The sequence below is a fragment of the Bactrocera oleae genome, chromosome 4 (genome assembly GCF_042242935.1).
Source record: "Bactrocera oleae isolate idBacOlea1 chromosome 4, idBacOlea1, whole genome shotgun sequence".
Classification (NCBI taxonomy): domain Eukaryota; kingdom Metazoa; phylum Arthropoda; class Insecta; order Diptera; family Tephritidae; genus Bactrocera; species Bactrocera oleae.
The window spans coordinates 30,832,679-30,841,689 of NC_091538.1; the positions used below are offsets into that span (position 1 = coordinate 30,832,679).

At 34.8% G+C, this 9,011-nt stretch overlaps 2 long non-coding RNA genes across 2 annotated transcripts; one reads left to right on the forward strand and one right to left on the reverse strand.

Moving 5' to 3' along the window:
- The first annotated feature begins 2,420 nt into the window (after positions 1-2,420).
- LOC138857144 (uncharacterized) lies at positions 2,421-3,760 on the forward strand. The gene is made up of 2 exons (XR_011396146.1): positions 2,421-3,169; positions 3,265-3,760. It is a non-coding gene; the product is annotated as an uncharacterized lncRNA (long non-coding RNA).
- LOC106622053 (uncharacterized) lies at positions 3,233-3,823 on the reverse strand. Its single transcript, XR_001330936.3, has 3 exons — positions 3,591-3,823; positions 3,456-3,530; positions 3,233-3,378 (listed from the first exon to the last, which is right to left on the reverse strand). It is a non-coding gene; the product is annotated as an uncharacterized lncRNA (long non-coding RNA).
- Positions 3,824-9,011: the final 5,188 nt, after the last annotated feature.

Genomic DNA, 9,011 nt, shown 5'->3' on the forward strand with positions numbered 1-9,011 from the left:
ATATTTTATTATTGACATCCCAAAGGGTTAGGTTAGGTAAACAGGCTGAGTTTCGTGAGGTCAGTAACTATTCCACTTGGACAGCTAAAGACGCTTGTTCGTTGTGACGCTCAGAACTCCTATATATGGATAAAAAAAACACGGCGAACACACCAAGTTCGATTGAGCGATTTCGCTAATAGTTTTGCGGCTTTGTCCGTTGCTTTTTGCCGAAGAAGACTTCTCCTTCCTGAGACCTCTGTCGATTCAAAACATCTTCTGTTCATCTCTGCAGTTCAGCGCTCACTTAGCCCACTCAAGTATGCTAGCGTGCTATGCAAATTATTGTCCAGCATTCTAGCCACCGCTTTAAACTCTTATCTGCCAAGCGACGATCCGATTTCAGCCTTTTAGCCACCTTAGCATATGCCGAACCCCACAAGATCCTATTACATCTGGAGTTGCAGAGTTAACATTTTTCAGTTCTGTAAAATTTTTACTTAAATATTTCGATGTTATTCAATTTAAATTATATTAATACTTGAATCTATTGTGTGAACTATTTGAGGGCTAAGTATTACTGCTATTAGTGCTATATTGATATTATTGAATTTTACATTAATAATTTTTAATTTTTGTCAGACAATATTTTCTTAAAACATTTTGCAACGTTTCGAACTGTTAACACATTGTTTTTCTTGTATTCATTTCATTTTCCCAGCTATTTGTTTTCGAGTGAGTTAGTCTATCTAAAACTCCTCGCTGCATTGTTTAAAACACTTGTGATTTTGGATTGAACATTTTTATTTTTTGTTTCCTTTTTTTATAGTTCATTTATTACTATGTTTTCTCTAAATACCATTAAATTAAATATTTCCTTTTTCTTTATGTACTTACTTATTTAGGACTGAGCTTACACACGAAGACTTTTGTCATTAACGAAAATTTTTCTGTTGGTCTTTCACACGGCCGACAAGAGACCGCCAACACATTCTCAAATGTTTCGTTCTTTATTTACGCGTTGTACATAAATATTTTCCATCCATATTTATCCGTTTTCAAAATATTTAAAATAAAACGTTTGTTACACAGTCTACAACATTATGCTCAGAATTGCAGGTATATAATTTGGCAAAACGCATCACATCACCATTACCGATACTCACCACAAGAATTTAAACTTCAATCAGGGAAATTTCATCACGCTCACTAGCACGCTAGAATATTACGCCTCGTCGAGTAGAATTAAGTGACACTTGCAATTTGGTTGTTAATAACATAACATCTCATATTGGCATAATACATATGACAGGTCCGCTCCATCGTCTATCTTGACATTGAGACGTCACACTCAAAGTGGCATATTTCAACGAATTCCTGAGTGTGGTGCTGTGTCTTCCGTAATTGAACAATGACTGACCTTTTAATCTATCACAAACACCACTTAATGACTTTTAATTTTAATTCAAACTATTGCATCTTTGTACATTCAAACCCATCATCAAATCTGACGGATTACTCATCGTGAGTACTTGGACATTCGGTTAGTATGCAAGGACTTTAGCGTATAGTGATTACGCTCTCTTTATTTTTCAACAACACATAATGACCAATTTTGTACCTCACAATCGTTGCTTTACCTTTATCGAAACTTGCTTTATAATATGCTGCCATATTTTCCATAGTCTCATATGTCCTATTTCTAACGTCAGCTATGATAACATCGATCTCAGTTTCGCGTGTAGGTATCAACCCTAGAGGACGAGCCCCCTTGCCAGCTCTAGAGGACTTGCGTCATTGGCACGACTAATCGTACAATTTATAGCAAGCTGTACCTCGCCAAGAGCGTCTTCCCAAGATCGGTGGCTTGATACAACTGCAGGCAACAGGTTGACCGTTTGCGCGACACGCACAGGTAGTCATTAGATGAAGCTTTATTTTTTGTGATGAACTGAATTTGGGGCAAGTGAAATATCTACTGTGGTCAGCTATGATACGAGTGGGTACCCCAAACGAGGAAACAGATGACTTAATGGCTTTCACGAAGCTCTCGGTATCTCACTTTTCAGTATGGCACAAGTAACCGAATTTCGTAAAGACGTCCACTTGAACAATCACATACTCTTTGAGGTCACACTTAACTTTGTTATAGTATGCCAAGGTACATTTATTTTAGAAATATGATGGAGCTCTGCCTGAACCTTTCCCGAAGAACCTTTGACAGTTTTGTACGTTATAGAATCGTCAACAAATTTTTGGACATATTATTATAACTTTGAACTTTGCGGAAAAAAACCCCCTTTCGCAACTCGTAGGTTTTTGCCAAATTTCCTGCAAGTTAATCAGAGTTAAATTTGTTTACAATATCAACTAAGTCCGGATATAATTGCTGATTGATGAGATTTCCGCTGATTTAATCGCCTTTTTAGGAACTTTGTATATTGAATTATGCATATTGACAAAAAGTCAACGTGAGCCATGTGCTTCCTTTCCTTCCTTCACGATACCTATGACCAAGCAAATAATGGCCAAAATGCTAAACAGACTCGACAACTTATGCATGAGCAAAGCACCATAACCGCAGGAGCTCTCATCTGTTTGTAATTTGATTCGGTATTGTGGGTCAAAATTTACGAAAACTGGCTCGTTTGTGAGAGTGGCAATAATTTTCTCTCGAACTTTTTATAGCTTTGCATTTCACACAAGTTCAGTGAGTAAGAGAATTTAGAGGATCCATTATCTGAGAAAACCTAGGTACAAATTTCCGGAAATTCGAAGCCAAACCAAAGAATTGTCTCACAGCAGTAATAGATTGCGGCGGAGGCAAAAAGCTAGTGCAACTATTTTACGCGGATTTGACCTTAGTTCTCCCACTCGTATTTCATATCCCATATACTGTACAACAGTAACCCAGACGGCGCGTTTTTGAGATTAAAAAGCATTGTCTGAAATTCATATTGCCCTTCAGGTGTTACAACCATCTCGCTTCAATCTCGATGAACAAAAGAACCCAGTCAATTCTTAAAGTGACGGCACTGATTTCAATAAAGGCACGTCACTGTCTTTATTAATTCGGAAGTTTAAACGCCCGTGTTCAAAATGGCTCCTGTAAATGAATAATTTGGAAATTTTTCACAAAATCCGACGATGCAAATTTAGTAAAATGCACTCTTTGTGCGAAAAAGCTCAAGTATTCAAATAGCACAATCAATTTGATTCTACATATAAAGTTTAAGCACAAAAAAGATGTTACTGAATTTGAGACTATTGAACATTTATTTTTAGGAGCGGCTTCAACTATACTCGACATACGGTTTAAAAAAATACATTTTGCAGATCCTTAAGCTGTTGCCTCAACAATGAGATTTTTGAGAAATGAAATGGGGGATGCAGACGAAACTGAAAGTGGAAGTGAGACATCAAAGAAATCTTTGGAAAATAATTTTGACTTAATGGCTCTTCATAAATATTCATACTTATTCATAGCAAAAGGCGGAGGCAGAATAACGATTCATTTTTTCAGCTTTTATTCAAATTGCCAAGTTTTAGATCTGAAACGAAACACTTCAAAATCATGGGAAGAAATAGAGATTATTTATTCTAAACTTTACCTTATCCCGCGAATCGTCTATTTTCTAGAGCTGGAGCAATAGCTTCGGAAAACCCAAGCAGCTTAACAACCAAAAATCTTTCAAAACTACTGTTTTTGCAGTTGTACTTGAAAATTATTGCAAGTGAAATATGTAATATATGCGGTTATAATCAATACAAAAATTTTAAATGAACTTAGTTCATTATTTTAACATCAAAAAAAGATATAATAAAAAGGCATTAATCGATTAATATCTTGCAATTGAAATTGAAATTAATTTTTTGTTCATACAATTAATCATTTGATTGATACATTAATCGAGGAATACCTTTTTTTTGCCATCCCTAGCGGTTAAATTAAGGCAACGTGACAGCCATCGTAAAGGGGCCATGGTGACAGCAGTATTTTGTTTATATGCACGTGTCGTAGCCTGCATAGTTTTTGCTAACTCAATTAAATTTCGATTTTCGAAGATTACACGCCACTGTCGTTTCGAAAACGTGGGAGTTGATACAGATCCCACTTCTAATGACGGGTTCACTTTTAAAATACAGTCATCCATCTTGACATTGAGACGTCACACTCAAAGTGGCATCCTTTAACGAACTCCTGAGTGGGACGCTGTGTTCACCGTAATTGAACTAGAGAACTTAGAAGAATGAGAAGGTGCAGGATCGACAGCGAACATTTGTAAAATTTTATCGGGGAGTTCACCTCACACGAAGGGGAAACAAATAACATTTCTCGCTTTTATAACAGCGGTGAATCTGTACACATACGTTCTCTTAACATAACCAAACGGCGAATATTAAAGAGAATATAATATGTATGCCAAACTGGGAATATTGATATGCAATTTGAAATATATTCCCTTTTATTGAACTATTATTTATTATTTTATGTTAATTAATTTTTACTTTATTATAAGGAATATATCAAATTACTTTTAAATTATTACTAATAAAGTATTTTGATATATTTATTAAAATAATAATTGTACTTGACACTATTGTGAAGTCATAAAAGTACAGAATTGTGTGTTGCCGTCGGCATTTTCATATCATTTGTACATGTAAAGAAATATGAAAGAAAAATATTTGTAAATTTTGTCTGCAAACAACATATGTATGTAGATATGTACACTCATTACTTCATGTGAAATCTCTGTTGACACGGTCAACCAATGATCGAAGCTCACGTTTTTTGCTTTTATGTCAAAGAGTCCATCTGTCGAAGGACTGACGAGACCACAAAGCGTTACAACATTGTGTTGTTGGTAGAAAATTCGAGATATGCCGAAAAATAAACGAACGCTCGCCGATTGTCACCGTCCCTTGCCGCTCTAATAGCTTTGCCTACAAATCATCGTAAATATGTATGTTTATATATGAACATGCATACATATTGACGAAGATTTTTGAGAGCTCGGAAAAATATTTTAGAATTGTGAAATATTTAAAATCGACAAAAGCTGTGTTGCCACTTTTGTCACTTTTTTTTGTGTTTTGTGGGTTTGCCGGGTTGTTACTTTTCCCTTCTAGAGGGAACATCAGAAAGTTGTCCAATTTATGATTTCAAGCTTTTACCATGGTCGCGAAAAACGCATGCTCGGGGAGATGTGTAAGGCGTTTGCTTTCAGGAACGAAACGACTTAGCTTATTGCATGTGCGCCAGCGCTCATGAATGAAAATGTTGTTGTTGTGTGATTTACTACAAATTAAGGACTTGTCGATTTGGCTGTCATATTGATTTCTGACGCTGCGCATGCTATTTGAGACAGTTCTTGTTTTTGTATAACAATGTTTGTATTTTTCCTATTGGCTGACATATATATGTAGATTTGCGTACGCATTACTTATTTTGCAATGTCATACGCATATTTGTGCATACATACTTACATATATAACAGTGCGCGCACATGTATGTATTGATATGTGATAATATATTATTACAAGTATATTATATAACATATTGATGTACATATGTACATACATAAATTATTAATTCTGTAATAATTGAAATTAGAAAATTATTAAAAAAGTAAAATATATTATTTTTTGCATAATCTTTCGCATATTATTATGCCTCATTTGAGCAAAAAAAAAAAATTTTATTAATTTTTATCAAAAAATCGTTTATATGACAAAAAATAATCATGCATATGTGAAGTGGAATTTTTTGTTTAAAGTATTTCATTTTTTCTTTATGTTGGGAGATACGTATTTCTGCTAGAGAACGTTGTTATAAATTCTTATTTCTGTTAAATAACAGCAAATACTACAGGAATGGTGAACTCCCTGGTCTCAATTTTTCAGCTCTGTTAGCCGTCCAATTGAGCATCATACAAAATTCAATTTGCACCTTCTCGTTCTTTACACATTTTCAAGGGCTAACATCTAACGCTTGCTCACACTCAGCAACACATTGGACTACGTTCAGCAACAGGTCGATGTCATCTCGCTCTTTCATTTTTCTGTTGGTGAGAATTTGTAGATTGTAGCTCTCGCTACGTATCATTGTATATAAGGCTTATACAATGCTACGAATACTGCTACGTAATATTAATATAATAACAATAATATAATTAACAATAAACGGCGAATTCATAAAGCTTTCAAAACGCTACACTAAAAATAATTTCATATCACGATACATTCAAAATAGGTTTTTTTCAACTTTCGAGGATATTGTAATTATTCATTTGAAATAAAGCTCAATTGCAACAATGACAAACCTTTCAAAATATAAAGGAATGCAGAGCTGCATAGTGAGGAACTGTTACGAGCAAGAAAACAAAAAGTGTTGCCCGAGCATAATAGACTTTTGGCACGGTCAAATTAATTTAGCGCATTAAAATGATTATTAAGAAACCAGTTGTTGGCTCTCACCCAGCCGGCTACTAGATTAACGATAGACTTCATTAGCGATCAGCTGTTATACTTGCTTATGTTCTTCCTTTTGTATTTTATTTAATGATTAAAATTCATCAGCTGATTGCCATTTTATCAATAAACACAAACAAATTTCCAGCGTGGACAACAACCTGCAGAGTTGCGTTACAGTTTGATCTCGATTTGTATTCCATTAAGAATTAATGTAGTAAGGAGAACGGGCACTATATTGTGGCGAACACGAACACCAGAACAAATCAGAATCGACGATAAACTGCCAGAAGCAACTAGACAGCGAATTCGTAGTTGCCAGAATGTTCTAGTAGCGAACTTTTGTTAAAAATTTACTATACCTTCTGCTCAAATATAAACGAGACTGGCTCAAACAACAAAAACGGTTAATTATTCTTCAATATTTATTTTATCCCCTTCAAAATAGTCACCATTAGAGGCGATACACATATGCCACCTTTTTTTCCAATCTTCCTAACACTTCTGGTAGGCCGCTTTAGGTATGGCATTCAGTTCCTTCTTCGAATTCTCTTTTATGACTTCAATCGACTGAAAATGCTTTCCACGAAGCGGCAATTTGAGTTTAGGGAAAAGAAAAAAGTCACACGGTGCCATGTCGGGTGAATACGGTGCTTGCGGAACAATATTTACGTTGTTTTTGGTCAAATAATCGCGTACAAGACGAGACGTATGAGCTTGATTTTGGAACAAGTCGAGCAGACACACGTCTCATGCCCAAAACATCGTGAATAATGCTATAAGCGGATCCATTTGATATGTTGAGCTCACTAGCTATCTCTCTTTCAGTCCCACGACGATTTTCCAACACAATTTTCTTTACTTTTTCGACGTTTTCTTCGTTTATTGACGTTGCTGGACCACGATCATGGGGCAAGTTCTCCAGCGATGTACGGCCGTCCTTGAACGACTTATACCAATCAAAAATACGTGCACGTGATAGGCAAGACTCCCCATATGCCTTCTGCAACATTTTTATTGCGTCCGTCGCACTTATTCCATTGGAATAACAAAATTTCAAACAAACACTTTTTGCTCATCGTTAATTTCCATAGTAAACTTCGAAAAACACACTCGAGGTTGACTTGTTTATAGTGCCGTAAAAAAAAAACTATGTGACAGATCGCGCACAAATTTGACATGCAAACATATAACAGTCCTGCCAACCTTAGCAAAAAAAAGTATGACCATATGTCATGTCCTTGTCGAGTTATGGATAAAGTCTCGTTTTGCGTTAAGCAGAAGGTATAAGGGCTGCCGGATTGTGCAGCAGGGACAGTTCTAATTAGAGTGTTACCGTGTAAAAAGCAATTAAGCTATAAGAAATAAGTTGTAAACTCGAGCATAAGTGTTAAGTTGTTGGAAATTAAAAAAAAGGTAAGTGTATAGCCATTAAATTGGGACTTTAATTTAACAATCTATTGATCGAACTCAAGAGTGAGTTACAGGGAGACGATTTATCGAGAAATCCGTTTCAATATTTACATACAAGTGTGTATGACTATCATATAAGAAAGCTAGCACGTTGGCTAAAGTTCTCCATTAGTAGTAAACCCACATACGAAAGCAATTTTTTAGCTTCATTAATATTGTTTGTAACATAGCAAAGTATTATCGTAAATTTTTATTTATTTTATGAAATTTAGCACGTTGTCTAAAGTTCTCAATTAGTAGTAAATCCACATAGCAAAGCTATTTTCTAGGTTCATTAATATCACTGTTCTACAGCATTTTTGTTGCCGTGGATATAAGATCGCTTTCGGATATATTTGTACCCACAATTTATGAAATTATCAATGATTTTGTAAGATTTGCTCTCGTTTATTTTAAAATCCTTATTTTCATTTTACATTACAAAACCCAGAAATCATGAAAAAATAACTGATTTTGAAAAAATAAGAGTACATCAAAGTAAACAGAGAGAAAATAGTCGAAAGCACTCTAATAAAACGCCTTTTATGAGTTTTTCTTTTATAATTTTTCAGTTGACAATTTCTTTTCAAGGACCAACAGTAAGCTGTCATCATATCACGATCCCATCGGTCTTTAAACCTTTAATCCATCACTTTTAGATCGTTGTTGAACCGACCTCTCTGTGTTTCTCTCTATAATTTCCAAAATTATCCGAACATTTATCCAGATTATTGTGGAGATAGTCTAACTTGATACTCAAATTTGCTCCTATATTCTGACAATTGTCAGCATATTTTACGCAATTTCTTCATAATTTGGTATTTTATGGTAACCTAGAAAATTTTCGACTCCCAACATAAAACTTTTACAAGATTCACTTTCTAGAATAGTCATAACTTTACAAAAATCTGTATCTTTCGTTAGTTGCTGTATTTAAGGATCATCAAGTATTCCACCTCTTAATTTTTATTTACTAAGCTTTGGAAATTTTCTATAAATATAATTAAAACCACGTCCAACGGTTTCACAATTTGTTTTATCCTAACTTGATCACGTACTAAAACACTGAGTTCATTTTGAGAACTTGGCGTAGATGTTTACATCCC